The following is a 19,362-nucleotide window of genomic DNA, read 5'->3' as shown; positions in this document are numbered from 1 at the left end:
GTTAAAATAGCAAATAGAAGGAATCATGGGAACATGTGACAGAGTTCCTTATTCAGAAATGCTATAAAGGAATATGACAAAATTTCTAATAACTCTCCAGGCTTTGTTGCTGTGTTCCCTAAGTTATTGTGGAGAGGGCACATGTAAATTGGCCCTTCATAGAGGACTTAAATAGGATTGTAGCTGCAGGCAGCGCCTAAGCATTCTCTATCCAACATCTATCTCCTATCCCTTCCTGATAGAACTCGATTTTGAAAGTTTATCCTTTGACCCTCAGCTCCAGAGAAAGGTTCTGTTTTGTCTCAGCCAATCAATATTTGACAGTTCCCTAATGACCGACGAAGGGGTACATGGCTTCACTTCGCTCAAACAGACTGTGGCTGTGTTCTGTGCTTGGAGAGAGGTTTTCTATCTGTTCTTGATTTAAACAATGGAGCATATGGCATGTTACACCAGAAGGTATCCAGTGTGAATGAGGGGAACCAGCCTAAGATGAGACCAGGGCTGAGGATTGCAGAACACAGAGAAGGAAGGAAGACGGGTCCTTGATGAGCTGCTGTTCATGTTGTCCTGGGGCCTGCCCCACTTTTGAATTTCCAGTTATATGAAATCATTAGCCAGGGTGAGTGGGAATCAGATATGTTTCATACACAGATTATATTAACTACCACATTGACTCAATATCCATGGCACAGCTTTATAGACATTTGGCTGGAGAATATGATTGACAGTGTAGGCATGTAGCTATTGGAGTTTCATGGGAAAACCATGGGCCTTGAAAGGGGACAGACCTGAGTTCCAATGTTGGCTCCTCTATTTACTTGTTGTAAGGTCTTGGGCCGGTAGCCTATCTCTTTGCTTCAGGTGACTCACATGTAAACAGTAAATTATACTATATCTATCTGATAGAATTTTAAGGATTAAAATGTCAGTGAGATAAAATTACATAGTGACTGGCACATAGTGAATGGGCAAAAAATGGTAGCTAGTAGCTAGTATTAGCTACTTAAAGAAATGTTTTTTGACCCAAGTCTCATTTCTTCGATCCTTCCTATAAAACTTTGAAGAAGTATTGCCTAAAATTGTTCTTCACTTCCTCAAGTTCAAGTCTATTTGCAGCCTATTATAATCAGGTTTTAGTCTCCCTATCAAGGTCATCAAATCCACTGAATTCTTTAGGTAGTCATCTTCCTCTTCATTTCAGTTGCACTTGACTCAATTGACTAACCCTTCCTTTTCATAGTACTTTATTTTCTTGGCTACCAGAACACCATCCTTTCTTGAATTTCCCCCTGCTTTGTTCATTGATTGCACCTTTGCTGGCTTTTCCTCCTCCATTTTCCTCTAAATTTGGGGATATTCCCAAGCTCAGTCCTGGCCCTCTCTTCCTCCCTCTCTGATCTCCCTATGTGACAATTCAGCCCCCAAGGATTTATCTACCATTGGTTTGCTGATGACCTTCACATTCACACCTCTAACCCAAATCTTGCCCCTGAACTCCAGGTCATATATGCAGCTTCCTGCTTGACATCTCCACTGGGATGTCTATTTTTCTCTGTTCTCATGTAACCACCCTAGTGCAGCCGTCATTCATCTTACCTCCGCTATCATAATAGCCTCTTAATTAGTGCCTCCACTACAACTCTGGCCACTTCCTACACCACCTCTCTCCATTTTCTACCCAGCAGCCAGAATGATGAAAAAAAAAAATGCAATTCAGAACATATCCCTTACCTGCTTAAAATCCTCCAATGCTTCCCCGTAGCTCTTGCGATAAAATTCCAAACCCTAGCAAGGCCTACAAGGCTGGGCCACTGACTTTCTCTCGACTCACCTCGTACCCCTCTCCCGCTTCACCACGCTCCAGCCACTGTGGTCTTCTCTTGTCCTCAAATGGGCCCAGCTTAGGCCACTGCATTTGCTTTTCTCACTTTCTGGATTGTCCTTCCAACAGCTGACTTCTCGTCATTTAATCCATTCAGTCTCCAGCGCAAAGATTACTTTTTCAAAGGGACTTTTCCAAAGGAACCCCATAGTCACTGTCTATCACTTTATCCTGCTTCATATTTTTCACAGCACTCATTACGCTCTAAAATCATCTTGTCATCTGTCTCCCTCATTACAGTGTAAATTGCTGTAGAGCTGAAATCATATCTTTCTTATTCACCACTCTATTTCTCTCACCTAGAATAGTGCTCAGTACCTACTAGGTGCTCAAAAGTTTTTACTGAATGAATAAAGGAATGAATGAGTAATAGTAGCGTTTAACTAACATTGAACAGCATTTGGTATTTTGTGGAGTCCTTTCACATTCATTACCTGGCATCATCCCCAGGATAAAATGTGAGGTAGGTATTTTTGTTAAATTCATTTACAGATGAACTGAGTAATTTGGTGCCCTTTTACCTACACATCTAAAAGAGAATAGGTTGCATTTTTTTAAGTCCTCAAAGAAGAAGAAAGCCAAGGAACCTTAGTAAAATAATTTAATAGGCTAAGCTAACCATCTGTGAACTTTTGCTTTTTGTTCTTAACCAAATGTTAGAAATTGAACTACATGTGTTTCTAGCCTGAACACTACAAACCATTCAAACAAAATTCTCTCTATTATTTCTGGGTCCAGATGCAAAAGGTCCATGGTAGTCAATGCTCTGTAATTAAATGAGATTTCAGGCTGAGCTTCTAATCCCCTGAGACACAGAATGTGCAGCTGTACTAATAACTCGGCCTATTATTTGGAAAGCCAGCCAGGCCCTTATTTCTTTATGTATGTACACACATATACACACACTCACACACATACATTCACATTTATATTTTTAAAGCCAACAACAATCTAAACACAAGGTTCTCATTCTGTCTTTAAATATGGGAAATAATATTAGATTAAGTTAATGTAATCACTAACATCATGTTCTGAAAATTGAAAACTAATGCAGCTTTGTTCCACACCCCCAAACTGCTCAAGAAATCAGAATTTCCAGAATACCCAGACCCATACTTTTCAATGATAAAATATATGTACCACACTTGGAGTAAGGTACATAATTTAATATTTTATTGTGTTTGATTTACAGGCTTCCTCAGTCCTTATTAAATTTAAGTTTTCACAATTGAGGAAAAGCCTTAAAGAAAACATATTTTGTGGTTAAAGATGTATCCCACATGTGCTGGGCTGGCAATTTAAAAGGCCTGTTAACTCTTCTCTGAGCCTTCACAGTGCTGCTAAAAATTCTGATCACAAAGCTCAGGTGAGCAGGGCTGAAGCAGAAAGGGTCAGTGTTCAGATTCCAGGCTAAAAGCAGTGCTTATTTCTTTGAGGTCTGATGTTACATCAATATCTACCCCAGAACAAAATCTGGTATGCAAAGCTTTGGAAAATTATATGAAAGTGTGTCTTTTATCTTTTTTTTTTTTTTAAGAAATTTTAAGGGGATAGGGACAATGATTTGTTTCTGACAACTTTGGCAAGGCTTTCGCTAAGCACACTTTCAGAGCAGCAATTCCCTAGCTGACAAAGACCTGGACGTGACCTCAAATATCTGCAGCTTGAGAAATGTTACACGGAGCCACAGATGACTTCAGTCAGGAATTCCAGGTCCTGATGAACAGGTACCTCTGGACTTTGAACTGTCAGTGCCGCTTCCTGAAAGCACTGCCTGCTCCAGGGCCTCTGGCCACTGAAAAAGATCCAAGCTATGGAACTGACATCACCGAAGAATAAAAATACCCTTTTGGTTTTTCCAAACAAACAGTCCCTGCTAATCTTAATCCAACTCCAATGCCACCTAACCTTGAAGATGTTTCCAAGCCTCTTATCCCTAAGGAACTATGCTCTCATGCCTCTCTTGCATCTTTGCATTTCTATTGTGTCAGTGATCATATTCTGTCCTACCCCCTATTCCTCACAACAGGGAACAGGAGGCTTTGCCCTCTACTTTATATCCTCTGTCTCATCTCAGAGTCACCTTTGATTCTTTCTTCTCCCACACTGACTCCATCTCATCAATCATTAACGCTTCCTGATTCTCTTTTCTCAGTATCTCCTGAAAACATTCACTTCTTTACAGTCCCACTGTCCTACCTGAGTCTGAGCTACCTCCAGGTCTTGTTTTATCATCATAACACTCTAAAACGTTTTCCTGACTCAAGTCTTACCCCCAGTCTGCCTCCTCTTGCCCATTTATTTCTTGCTCTGTAGCCAGAGAGATGTTTTTCTAAAATGCCTATTTATCTGATCATCTCATTCCCTTGCTTAAAATTTTAGTATCATCCCATTGCCCTGGGGATGAGATCTAAACTCCTTACCATCCCTTCTAACTCTTGTACTATACACTCCAGAGATACTTAACTCCTATTAGTTCCTCCTTTGAAGCCTGTTGGGCCCTTTCTTGCCTCTGAGCCTTTGCCTATGCTGTTCCCCAGTACTCTCCCTATCACTTCACCTGGCTAATTCCTACTCATGCTTGTGTTCTCACGTTAGATACAACTTCTACCCGGACACCATCCTTGACCTCTATTTCATCTTGTTTTTTTCTAACACAGCATTTTGTCTTCCCCTAGCACAGCACTTAGACTTTATTATTCTTTTTATATTTATTTATTTTTTCCCCTCTAGACTAGAAGCTCCCCAAGCACAGAAAGTATATGTACTTTGCTCTTATATCTTCACCACCTAGCTCAGTGCCTGGCACACAGAAAGGCATTTAATAACCATTCAATGAAATATTAACCTTTATCCTTCCACACAATTTGACTCGGTGCCTTGTACATAATGGATGCTCAATAGCAATTTGATGAATCAGATCAAATTGACACATTGCTCAAATTATCTGATAGAAAATGCAGGTTGTTGAGACACAGTAACACAATTAGCTGGTTTAAGAACTATTAAAAGGTTATTTGCTGAAAAATGGATTGGACTCTGCTGATCAATGACATTTGACCACTAAGATGACCAGAATAAGCAGACCATGATATGGTTGCTGAAATCATCTGGCAGATATTGGTGTTTGATTTTTACTGTCTGTTTTGCAACTCCATCTATTGCCTAGAAATTGGCCACTATAGGGATTGGTAGGAATTAAAAATGACCGTAATCCTGATTATAATACCTACTAATAGGCATTTACCATGTCCTTTACAGGCATCAACTCAATTAATCCTCACAATAATTCTGTAAAGTAGAAACTGTTATTATTCTACTTTACAGATGAAATAACTGAGGCTGAAAAAAGTTCAATAACTTTCTTAAAGTCACACAGCTAGAGAGTGGTAGAGACAGAATATGAACCTCAGAAGTCTTATTTTGGATTCCATGCTTTAAAATATCATGCTGTATTGCCACTACTCTTTGCTTCGATAACTAACTAGGGACATAGATTTGGGGATATATGAATTTATGGGCTGTGCAAAAGCCTTAGGAGTCTTTTGTGTGGGCAGCATGCATAATGCTTAGGAAACAAGGTCAGCCTCTTGTCATACCTGCTGGTCTTGATTTTAATAAAGCTTTGCAAGCTAGCTGTAAGAGAAATGGGAGCAATTTGGAAATAAATTACTTCCATTATGCTGCAGGATCTCCTATATACTGTGGCACTTAGGAATTATTCACAGATGTATGTTTACAGTTAAAAAATCAACTACACTGTGCTCAATTATATGGGGGAAAAACTCTAGTAAACAGTTTTTAATTGGATTGAAATTAAGATAAATTTAGGATAATGAAGGAAAATGTCTTAACAGCAAGATTTATAGACTGTGTGCAAAACTCCCATTGGAAGTGAAGGAAGTCCAGTATTTTGAAATGTAAAATTTACATTCACTTGAGGAAAAAGGATTACGTGTACAATCTATTTCCACGTAGTCATGAAATTCTTTCAAAACAATCTAGGTTACACGTGGGTCCTTCAACAGACATATATGAGCATTTGCTGTGTACGAAGTCCTATGCTAGGTACTATGGGAGACAGAAAATTCTCTGAAATCTACAGATTTTACACAAGTTACAGATTTCAAGTAATTTAAAATCTACTTAGTTTTAAGACGTCTGTTAAAGGGAATACATGGTATAGGCATAAATATTCATAAAATGAGAGAACTAAGTTATTAAGCGTTCTTTTGGAAGAAATGCTGCCTTTGGTAAAAGAGGAAACGAGATCCTAGAAGCATACACATCCTGAAAGAAGAGAAAGACATGGGATTTATTTTTTTCCTCCTTTAATTCTAGGGTTTAAATGTAATAAAATGTATATGGAACATCCTATATGAAGTTTAAAAAACTAGGTTCTTTGAAAGCATTAGTAATATGGGGTGGGTTTTGAAGGATGGCACTAAGTCTACATTTAAAATCATATAAATGACTTGGGATAAATCATGGTATATTCTAAACCCATGCTATTCAGTGTGGTCTGTGAATAAGCAGCATCAGCATCACTTAAAAGCTTGTTAGAAATGCAGATTCTCAGGCCCACCCCAGACCTACTGAATCAGAATCTGCATTTTAACAAGACCCCAAGTGAATTTGTATGCACATTAATGTTTAGAAGCATTGGTCTAAATAAAAAATCTGTGGCACAGAAAATGTTGCATCTTTGCTCTTTTTGCAATAATCATGTGTCATCATATCTTCTCTTTTTTCTCTATTCCCATCTGCAAACCATCTCCTCCCGATAAACTGGTTTTTATCACCATCTCCTAACCAAAACTTAAGATTTTCTGTCTCTACTGCTTTTCACAAGAACTGCTCTTTACCTGAATGCTTTCTGTTTTCCTTTACACTTAAGCCATCTAGGACTATTTGCATTTCCAGAATATGCTGGGTTCTTTCACAATTTCTGCCCAGATTTCCCTCCCTATCCTTATTTTGACCCACTTGGGCTTCAGGACTCTGTGAAGACTTTTATGTACCCTTCTTACTCTATTCTAAATCTTTTTTCACTTTATTCTCCTGGTACTTGATAATATTTCTATGTGATAACACTAATCGCACTGCAATGTATTGTTAACATGTTCTCTTTCAGTACACTGTAAGTGTCTCAAGGGAAGAAATGTTTTAGCTGCTTTTGTAGCCTGGGTGCTTAAAAAATGTTTGCTGAATGAGTGCTTTATTTGTAAATTAAAAATTATGCTTGCCTATTCTCTCAAACACTGGTCAGTGAACTAACTATAAATATTAAGAAGAAAAGGATCCAAGTCTAGGATCTCTAAAATGTTATCAACAATGCTTACACACACACACACACACATGCGCACACACACATACACACACTATTTGACCCTAATTTATTGATTTATAATACGCGATACAGCTTCTACAGGAAAAGTACTTGACTAATGTCAGATGATCTCACATTTGACAGGTACAAGTCAGATAATGCTAAAATGCATCAGGGGTAGCATAACATGGGTAAATTGTAAGATGACTTCCTACAGTCTCTATCATGGGAGTCCATGACACTATCATAGTTTGTGATCTTAAATCAAGTTGGATCTCTTTTTGTATTGTAATTTCTCCATCTGTAAACTGCTTGTTACCCATCTATGGGAAAAAGGACAGTATGGGTATTAACTTCTGATGACACCCTAGAAATATGTTCAAGTTGCTATTGCAGACTTTTCTGGAATATTTTTCAACTTTGGGACACCTAGACTGAAGGGCAAGATAATTTTTGCCAAGTCTTACTAGGGATTTCTGGTTAGATTTTTTTTCTCAATTGATGCAAGCACTGGTCGATTTTTATAGGATATTGTTGCTTTAGGAAGATATGGAAGATTTAAAAATAGACTTAGCTTATAGTAATCAAAACAGTATGGTACTGGCACAAAAACAGACACATAGATCAATGGAAGAGAACAGGCAGCCCAGAAATAAATCTATACACTTATGGTCAATTCATCTATGACAAAGGAGGCAAGAATATACAATAAAGAAAAGACAGTCTTTTCCATAAGTGATACCAGGAAAACTGGATAGCTACATGTAAAAGAATGAAATTAGAACATTCTCTAACATTATATACAAAAAATAAACTCAAAATGGATTAAAGACCTAAATGTAAGACTGGAAACCATAAAGCTCCTAGAAAAAAAACATAGGCAGAACACTCTTTGACATAAATCATAGCAATATTTTTTTGGATCTGTCTCCTAAAGCAAAGGAAATAAAAGCAAAAATAAACAAATGGGGACTAATTAAACTTAAAAGCTTTTGCACAGCAAAGGATGCTATTGACAAAATGAAAAGACATCCTACTTAGTGGGAGAAAATATTTGCAAATGTTATGACCGATAAGGGGCTAATATCCAAAATATATAAACAGCTCATAAAGACATTTCTCCAAAGGGACATGCAGATGGCCAACATCACTAGTCATCAGGGAAATGCAAATCAAAACCACAAAGAGATATCACCTCACACCTGTCAGAATGGCTATCACCAAAAAGAACACAAATAACAAATGTTGGTGAGGATGTGGAGAAAAGAGAACATTTGTACACTGTTGGTGGGAATGTAAATTGGTGCATCCACTGTGGAAAACAGTATGAAGGTTTCTCAAAAAACTAAAAATAGAGTTACCATATGACCCCACACTGGGTATATATCCAAAAAACCCAAAAACACTAATTCAAAAAGATTCATGCATCTCAATGTTCATACCAAAATTATTTACAATTACCAATATATGGAAGCAACCTAAGTGTCCATCAACAGATGAATGGACAAAGAAGAGGTAGTGTATATATACAATGGAATACTACTCAGCCATAAGAAATTTTGCCATTTACAACAATACAGATGGACTTGGAGGGTATTATACTAAGTGAAATAAGTCAGACAGAGAAAGACAAATACTGTATGATATCACTTATATGTGGAATCTAAAAATATAACAAACTAGTGAATATAACAAAACAGAAACAGACTCACAGGTATAGAGAACAAACTAGTGGTTACCTTGGGGAGACAGAAGGGGGGAGGGGCAACATAGAGGTAGGGGATTAAAAGGTACAAACTATTATGTGTAAAATAAATTATAAGGATATACTGTACAGCACAGGGAACATAGCCAATATTTTATAATAAGTATAAATGGAGTATAACATTTTTTTAACATCTTTATTGGAGTATAATTGCTTTACAATGGTGTGTTAGTTTCTGCTTTATAACAAAGTGAATCAGCTATACATATACATATATCCCCATATCTCCTCCCTCTTGCATCTCCCTCCCACCCTCCCTATCCCACCCCTCTAGGTGGTCACAAAGCACCGAGCTGATCTCCCTGTGCTATGTGGCTGCTTCCCACTAGTTACCTATTTTACATTTGGTAGTGTATATATGTCCATGCCTCTCTCTCACTTCTCCCCAGCTTACCCTTCCTCCGCCCTGTGTCCTCAAGTCCATTCTCTACGTCTGTGTCTTTATTCCTGTCCTGCCCCTAGGTTCTTCAGAACCATTTTTTTTTTTTAGATTCCATATATATGTGTTAGCATATAGTATTTGTTTTTCTCTTTCTGACTTACTTCACTCTGTATGACAGACTCTAGGTCCATTCACCTCACTACAAATAACTCAATTTCGTTTCCTTTTATGGCTGAGTAATATTCCATTGTATATATGTGCCACATCTTCTTTATCCATTCATCTGTCGATGGACACTTAGGTTGCTTCCATGTCCTGGCTATTGTAAATAGAGCTGCAGTGAACATTGTGGTACATGACTCTTTTTGAATTATGGTTTTCTCAGGGTATATGCCCAGTTGTGCGATTGCTGGGTCATATGGTAGTACTATTTTTAGTTTTTTAAGGAACCTCCATACTGTTCTCCATAGTGGCTGTATCAGTTTACATTCCCACCAACAGTACAAGGGGGCTCCCTTTTCTCCACACCCTCTCCAGCATTTACTGTTTATAGATTTTTTGATGATTGCCATTCTGACCGGTGTGAGGTGATATGTCATTGTAGTTTTGATGTGCATTTCTCTAATGATTAGTGATGTTGAGCATCCTTTCATGTGTTTGTTGGCAATCTGTATATCTTCTTTGGAGAAATGTCTATTTAGGTCTTCTGCCCATTTTTGGACTGGGTTGTTTGTTTTTTTGATATTTGGAGTATAACCTTTAAAAAGTTTGAATCACTATATTGTACACCTGTAGCTTATTACAATATTGTAAATCAATTAAACTTCAATTAAAAAAGACTAATAATAATAAAAAAAATTAAACTTGGCTTGAAGTAGAATGCAGTTTAGGGAGGTAGAAACTGGACTCAACATTTTCTGTAATATTGTTTGGATTAGAGAAAGCTATGAAGATTAGATTACCATTCAGATTCTGGATGTTGGGTTAGAATTCCAAGATGTTCATGTATTTTAAAAAATTGAGATATAAATGACATTCAACATTATATTAGTTTCAAGTGTACAACGTAGTGATTCAATATTTGTCTATATTGTGAAATGATCACTACAATAAGCCTAAAATGTCCATGTATTTTTTTCTCTTTTTTTAAGTTAATTTTTATTGGAGTATAGTTGATTTATGATGTTGTGTTAGTTTCTGCTGTATAGCAAACTGAATCAGTTATACATATACATATATCCACTCTTTTTTAGATTCTTTTCCCATATAGGTCATTACAGAGTACTGAGTAGAGTTCCCTGTGCTATACAGTAGGTTCTTATTAGTTATCTATTTTTTATATATTGTATATATGTCAATCCCAATCTCCCAATTTATCCTCCCCCCCTTGGTAACCATAAGTTTGTTCTCTACATCTGTGCCTCTATTTCTGTTTTGTAAATAAGTTCATTCATACCATTTTTTTAGATTCCACATATAAGTGATATCATATGATATTTGTCTTTCTCTGTCTCACTTACTTCACTCAGTATGACAGTCTCTAGGTCCATCCATGTTGCTGCAAATGGCATTATTTTGTTCTTTTTTACGGCTGAATAATAGTCCATTGTATATACGTACCATATCTTCTTTATCCATTCATTGTCGACAAAATGTCCATGTATTTTTAAGCAACCAAAATTAAGGGGAAAACAGATCATTTAAAAATATCTGTATGAACAGAAGTTTAATATTTTTATTTGCATGAAATAAAGATCTTCAAAAGATATGGGGATAAAAGACAACTAGATAACTCAGTATAAGATAGCAAATGTCTTTGTCCATTCAGGCTGCTATAACAAAATACCACAGACTGGGGTGGCTTATAAACAACAGAAATTTACTTCTTACAGTTTTAGTGTCTGGAAGACCAAGATGAGGGTGCCAGTATGGTTGGATTATAGTGAAGGTCCTCTCCAGGGATGAAGACCATTGACTTCTTGCTGTGTCCTCACATAGTGAAAGGGGTTAGGGAGCTCTGTGGGGGTCTCTTTTACAAGAGCACTAATCCTACACACAAGGGGTCCCATCCTCATGACCTAAGCACCATCTAAAGGCCCTGTCTCCTAGTATCATTACACTGGGCATTAGGATTTCAAAATATGAATTTGGGGGAGACACAAACATTCAGATCATAGCAGCAAACAAACAGTAGAGGAACAGTACAGATAATAACTCTTGGTTTCTGTTTCTGATAAAATGGCAGATGTAGGTATCTTTAAAAGTTATGATAAGAATGACTAAAAATGCTGGAGACAATATTAAAAAGAAAATAATTTTAAATGCATAGCTCAACTCGCAAAACCATAAAGAAAATCCTTAGAGAAAAGCAGAAGTCCAGAGAAGTGAGGGAACATTGGTGTAGGTAGTTGCCTGGGGGGGTGGGGTCAGAACTTAGGTTTCCAAAGGCTGGAATGAGGGACAAGTGACAAAGTCAGGGGCACACCCAAGGTGGGAGGTATGATCAGATATCAACTGTATAAAGCCTGGACCTCCTAATATTGGTTGAAAAGGAGGAAAAAACACCCCTTAGAGAAAGAAAGTGAGTAAACTTGCTCGTCTTTCTCTCTGTTCTAGGTAGAGGTGATAAAATATGTTTTCTAAAAATTCATAACCAGAAGGTTGCCCTCAGGTGGATTTGGAAACGTTACTTGCACTGTTCAAGTTGAGAAATTAGTTTAAAATGGTTCACTTGTGAAGGTGCCTCTAGGGACACAGCAGAAGTCAATGTGTATTCTGAAGGAACTCATCTTAAACCTAGGCCTCAAAGAATTACCATTCCAGGAACATGAGCTCACATGTAAGATTCAAAAATATATGAGGATATAAGTCACCATTAGAAAGTTAGCAGAAACAACAAAGACTACAGATATTAAAACTACTGGATAAATGTATAAAATATTTGTATGAAATACATGTAAATAAATGAAAGAGCCTATTAAAACTATGGTCCAAAACACAAGAGACTATTAAAAGTACCAAGCTGATTTTAAAAAGAACAAATACAATTTATAGAAACTAAAAATACAATAATTAAATTAGATACACAATGGAATAACCACTAGATTGGGAAAAAATGAAGGGAAAATTATTAAACAGAAACACCAACTGAAAAGACTATCAGAACACATATTGGACATAGATTAAAAATATGAAAACTTTGATGCATTGAGTAAGAAGTGCGGACACACATCTACTGGATGCTTCAGGCAGAGGGTGGAGAAGCAGCAACATCTGAAGTGACAATATCTGAGAATCTTCCAGAATTGTGGGATAACAGGTCACATAAAATATGAGTTAAAATAAATCCCAAGCAGTATAAATAAAAAGTTCTACTTTTAGACACATTTTAGAAAAACCAAAGGCAAGAGAAGATCCTAAAAGCAGAGAGAGGAGATAAATCAGAAAGGCTACACAGTGTAATGGTCAAGAATGTAGACTCTGGAGCCAGACTGCCTGGGTTCAAAGCTAGATTCTATAGATGATGAGCTGTTTGCCTCGTTTCCTCATCTGTAAAGTGTTAGGACCTTCCTCACAGTAGAGGAAGTGGTAGATGAATTTAAATGTACATTAATATAGCTGAAAATAGTCCTTGGCACATTGTAACACTATAAGCTTTAGCTATTATTTTTTTAATTCTTATTAATTACTTATACAGAAGAGACATCTCAAGAACGAGACCAGAAGAGAATGAAATATTATCTAAAAATTTCTGAAAGAAAATAATTATAACTAGTAAAATTAACTTTCAAGAAGTAAAATTACCTTTTAAGAAGTAAGTCAAAATTATCTTTCAAGAAGAAAATAAATGCATACCCAGTAAAATCACCTTGAATTAAAGTCACTTTTAAACCAAAAAATGAGTTCATCACCAACATCTTAGTAAAGAAACTTCTAGAAAAGTTACATCAGGAAGAAAGAATATGGTCCCATAGGAAAGGCTGAAATGTGAGAAGAAATTGTAAATAAAGAAAATGCAAACATGCCAATAAATTTAAAAAAATCAACTGCATAAAATAATGATAAATGTTTAACATGTAGAGCTAAAGAAATAAGGTAATACACAGCAATAGCATAGCTTTTGTCTGTGGGGTGGTGATAATCAGGAAGGGAAGCATTATAAGGATCTTCTATTCTAAAAGAACATAAAGATATTAGGTAACTTTGACTTAAACATTCATGTTAATATTTACAGGAAAATCATTAAAAGAATAGGAATAGAATGTATAATTTTCATACTAATGGAAAAAATAAAATGAAAAGAAGATTGAATTCAGGCAGGAAAGGAGAAAACAATAACAGAAAAAGGACAAATAAACCCAAATGATAAGATGGAAAAAATGAGAAGATAGTCTAAATATATCACAGTTCAAAATAAGTGTAAACTGGTTAGGCTCTCCAGTTAAGAGGTAATGATCATCATACTGAATTTAAAAATGAAATCCAGTTCAGTGATGCTTTCCCAAAAGGCACAGCTAAAACACAGAAACATTTCATCAGAAATGTTGAAAGTTAAAGGAGAGAAAAATATATACCAAGCAAATACTATTTAAGAGAAAGCTGGTGTCATGATATTAATATCAGACATGATAGACTTTAAAGAGAAGGTAAAAAGTATTACTAGAGATAAACTACATGATGATTAGTGATTTAATCTACTAGGAAGCTCTACCCCTTCCAGATAGATAATGACTACTGATTAGCGATTATTAATGATAATTACATAACAATTAGTGATTAATTCACTAGAAAAGTTCTCTCTCTCTCTATATATATATACCTAGAAACATACATTCGTTTTGTTGAAAGGAACTTTTTATAAAACTAAAAGTGGAAACTGTTAAATTCACTTCCATAGTGAGAGATTTAATAGATGTACCCATTTCACCAACTGATAAATCAAAAGACAAAAAAATTACAAAGTATATAGAAGAATTGAACAACACAACAAACTTGATAGAATGAACTTATATAGAACACTTTGCTCAACAATTGGCAAATACATGTTCTTTCCAAGCTCACAGAAATTAATAAGCAATGACCACATGCTAGGACAGGGAGGACTGGTATCCCACATGCCGCATTCTTTGATCACAATACAATTAAGTTAGAAATCGATATCAAAAAGATAAAGTGCGTACTTGAAAGTTAAAAAGCACCTCAAATAATTTATGTATCATAAAATTAATATAATGGAAACTAATAGATACTTGGAACTGAATACTTAAAAATACTAAATATCAAAACTTGCAGAAAAGCTGTACTTAGAGGGAATTCCCTAAGTACAAGAATTTCCTAAGTGCTCATATTGACAAAAGCTAAAGATTAATGAACTAATCATCAAACTAGAGAGATTAAAAAGTAGAATAGTGAAATAAAAAAGAAAATAGATGGAAGGCAATAATAAAGATAGGATGAAAATTAAGAAAATAGAAAAAAGTCAACAATGTCAAGTTTGGTTCCATGAGGAAACTTTGAAATTGAACAACAGTGTGGCTGGGTTTATCAAGAAACAAAATAAGAGACAGATCAATAATATAAGGAATGAAAAAGGGGACATAACTGGAGACAGTGTTAGAGGCACTTAGAGGAGGCTACACAGCATTTTGACTCAGAGAATAGGCTGAGGGATCAAAGAGATTTGGCAATGTGATCTTGGGCCAATCTCCTGAGCCCAGTGACTCATAATGATAGATTATGAAGATAAATAAAATAGAAAAGTATTAAAACTTGGCACATAAAAGCACAGTGAAAATTAGCTATACATTTTATTGGTTTTTTTCTTTTTATCATTGGAATCCTGGAGCAGTACCACTGGGAAACTTTACTGGTTTGGATGTATAAATAGTGTGTCAACAGAAAGAAGTAGGGCTGCACAGGCAAGGGAGGACATTTCAAAGTGGAAACAGGATGAATATGTGAGCAAAGGCAGAGAAAGGGATGCACAGGGCCAGAGTAAGCCTTACATGTGGAAAAATCACAGTGTCAAATGCGTTTTATAACATTGGAAACTCAGGACGCTCACAGAAAACTATTTGTATTTCTTGGTAACACTGCCTGAGAAAACATATCATCAAAAATGGGCTTGCCTACACCTTACCTCCATAACCCGTCACTTTTTTCCCTGTACACTCCCCAAGCACACTCACTAGTGTAAGCTTCTTGAGCTGGGGACAACAGCTCCAGGAGGATTAGATTTAAACAGTAACACAAGGAAGAGAATCCTGTGAATTCCCTGGCTGTCCAGTGGTTAGGACTCTGCACTTTCACTGCCAAGGGTGCGGGTTTGATCCCTGGTCTGGGAACTAAGATCCCGCAAGCCACATGGGGGCGCAAAAAAAAAAAAATTATAATACTAAATTAATAGACTCAATGGGCTGAGGCATACAGAGATTGTTAAAGCCCCCTCTCCCCTTTCAAACTGAATTGCACCTTAACTAGTCCATCTAGATGAGAACCACACTTCTAAAGAAATGTGGTTCCAGCAAAGGAAACCATAAACAAAAGCAAAAGACAACCCACAGAATGGGAGAAAATATTTGCAAACAATGTGACCGATAAAAGATTAGTCTCCACTAATATGTATACAATAGATAAATAATAAGAACCTGCTGTATAAAAAATAAATTAAATTAAATTTTAAAAAAAGATTAGTCTCCAAAATTTACAAACAGCTCATGTAGCTCACTATCAAAAAAACAAACAACCCAATCAAAAAGTGGGAAGGAGACCTAAATAGACATTTCTCCAAAGAAGACATACAGAGGGCCAAGAGGTACATGAAAAGATGCTCAACATTGCTAATTATTAGAGAAATGCAAATCAAAACTACAATGAGATATCACCTCACACCAGTCGGAATGGCCACCATCAAAAAGTACACAAACAATAAATGTTGGAAAGGGTGTGGAGAAAAGGGAACCCTCCTACACTTTTGGTGGGAATATAAATTGGTACAACCATTATGGAGAACAGTACAGAGGTTCCTTAAAAAACTAAAAATAGAGCTACCATATGATCCAGCAATCTCACTCCTGGGCATATATCCAGAGAAAACCATGGTTTGAAAAGATACATGCACCCTGATGTTCATTGCAGCACTATTTACAATAGCCAGGACATAGAAGCAACCTAAATGTCCATCAACAGAGGAATGGTTAAAGAAGATGTGGTACATATATACAATGGAACATTACTCAGTCATAAAAAGGAACAAAACTGGGTCATTTGAAGAGATGTGGATGGACCTAGAGACTGTCATACAGAGTGAAGTAAGTCAGGAAGAGAAGAACAAATATCATATACTAATGCATATATGTGGAATCTAGAAAAATGGTATAGATGAACTTATTTGCAAAGCAGAAATAGAGACACAGACATAGAGAACAAACGTATGGATACCAAGGGGGGAAAGGGGAGGTGGGATGGATTGAGAGATTAGGATGGATGTATATACACTACTATGTATAAAATAGATAACTAATGAGAACAGACTGTGCTATACAATCTGGAACCCCGGGGAGTCCAGAGGATCCAACTTTCCTCTCAAGGGAGACATTTCCTGGCAGCATGATCCCAGAAGAAGATACAGGGACTTCCCTGGCGGTCCAGTGGTTAAGACTCCACACTTCTACTGCAGGGGGCATGGGTTCGATCCCTGGTCAGGGAAGATCCTGCATGCCGTGCAGCCAAAAAAAAAAAGATTCTACCAGAAGAAGATACAAATCCATGGGTCTAGATCTGGCTTCGGCAGTGAGCGTGCTACTCGGATAAGCTCCAAGAAAGGAGGGGTAAAAGGCTGGAGAAGCCGAGCTAGCTTCATCTTCGGGTTTCCCTGCTTAGTAGCTTTCCTCACCAGGACCATACAGCATTCTCCACAGGCCGCTTCTCCTTCTGAGTCCCAGGGCTGGAGATTCCCCTGAATAGACACATCCCAAGCCCGAGCTGCTCAGGCCTCTGTCATTATGTAATCCAGGGAGCCCTCAGACAGCTGGAGCCTGGTGTTTTGAGGGATGGCTGGGAGATTTGCCCCTGCTGGTCCTGGCAGCCTTTATGGCTGGAGATTGCAGTGCAATGCAAAGGGACCCATTTGACAGTGTTTGCACCTTATCATTTCCAAAGAATCTCTGCTCTTGAGACAGTCGGTGCTCTCAGCTGTCTGTCAAGTTCAAGTACTTTTTATCTTAAACATATCTGAGTGTTGGTGCTAGAGAAACAACTAAAGAAGCTCATCACAAGAGACATTATGTGTGGGGTTCAATATCCCCCATTTCCCTATCTCTATGCTGTTCCTTCTTACCACGTCAGTCTGGGGACATAATCGACCCTCTCCCTGTGGATTTGGGTCCTAAGGCACTTTATAATTCTGGTCTGGAGCTGCTGGGCAGTCTCTTTTGTGAAACCACCATTTCACGGTGAATCAGTCACTCTCTCCAGGCCACCTTCCTTCTGTTCTGCGACAGGTCAGGGATACTGCCATTTGGGGACAATCCACCATGGCTTTAATCTACATTTTATCTGGCACAGGAGAGCAGATGGACAGTCCATCAACCATAGGCCCAAGGGGATTATTGAAGCTAGCACTTCTGATTGGATTTTAGTTCTTTATTACAAACTGGTAAATAAAATATATTTTATCCTCCTATCTTGACAAATATACTCTCATAATGACAAAAACCAAATATATGTGTAAAGCTATGGTTTTAATGTGTCTGAGGTCTGGCAATATGTCAACTACTAAATTTCATTATTATTGCACATATCTGACTCATCTGTTAATGGGCTGGTGATAGTTGAGTAGTGATAAAGATTTTATATAACTTATGTATTTGTTTCATAAAATTAATTTTTCTTGCCTTACTTCTGTAAAATCACTGATTTTGTCATTATATTCAAGATGTTTACATAATTTATTTTCAACTCATAGTAATCATCTGAAGGGTTTCAAAAGTTATAATTATTTCAAAGTATACAAAAATCAAACAGATTTATGAGAACATATAAATTAAGTATAGAAGTTATTTTATATGTTTCCAAAAGTTTTCTTTTAAAATATGCAAAATTACCTAATAACTTTAAACGATTAAAATACAAATTATAATTAATAAATGCCAAAATTTCATTAGGTATATTTATATTTTAATTAAATCTTATTTATTTTTATAAAGATAAAACCATTCAAAATTTAAACATTCTATGTTCATCAGGTTGCCAATATAAAGAATTGCTTTGGGGCTTCCCTGGTGGTGCAGTGGTTGAGAATCTGCCTGCCAAAGAAGGGGACACGGGCTCGAGCCCTGGTCTGGGAAGATCCCACATGCCGCGGAGCGACAGAGCCCGTGAGCCACAACTGCTGAGCCTGCGCGTCTGGAGCCTATGCTCCGCAACGAGAGGCCGCGATAGTGAGAGGCCCGCGCACCGCGATGAAGAGTGGCCCCCGCTCGCCGCAACTAGAGAAAGCCCTCGCACAGAAGACCCAACACAGCCAAAAATAAATAAATTAATTAATTAATTTAAAAAAAAAAGAGTAGCGATTAAAATACAGATTAGAAAAAAAAAAAAAAAAAGGGCTTCCCTGGTGGCGCAGTGGTTGAGAATCTGCCTGCCAATGCAGGGGACACGGGTTCGAGCCCTGGTCTGGGAAGATCCCACATGCCGCGGAGCAACTAGGCCCGTGAGCCACAATTACTGAGCCTGCGTGTCTGGAGCCTGTGCTCCGCAACAACAGAGGCCGCGATAGTGAGAGGCCCGCGCATCGCGATGAAGAGTGGCCCCCGCTTGCCGCAACTGGAGAAAGCCCTCGCACAGAAACGAAGACCCAACACAGCCATAAATAAATAAATTTAAAATAAATGTGATTTGAATAAAATATAAAATCTGGTTTAAAAAAAAAAAAAGGATTCCTTCTAGAAAAAAAAAAAAAAAAAAAGAATTGCTTCCATGATACATGAATGCAAATTTAA

The 19,362-nt window shown here is 37.1% G+C and overlaps 1 protein-coding gene across 1 annotated transcript in view; it reads right to left on the bottom strand.

The window, feature by feature from the left end:
• SEM1 (SEM1 26S proteasome subunit) overlaps nucleotides 1-19,362 on the bottom strand; it is a 294,022-nt gene that overhangs the window by 50,652 nt on the left and 224,008 nt on the right. The gene's annotated exons all lie outside the window — the stretch shown is intronic.

This window comes from Balaenoptera physalus (assembly GCF_965194825.1).
Source record: "Balaenoptera physalus genome assembly, chromosome: 8".
NCBI lineage: Eukaryota > Metazoa > Chordata > Mammalia > Artiodactyla > Balaenopteridae > Balaenoptera > Balaenoptera physalus.
This window is presented reverse-complemented; position numbering and strand designations above follow the sequence as displayed.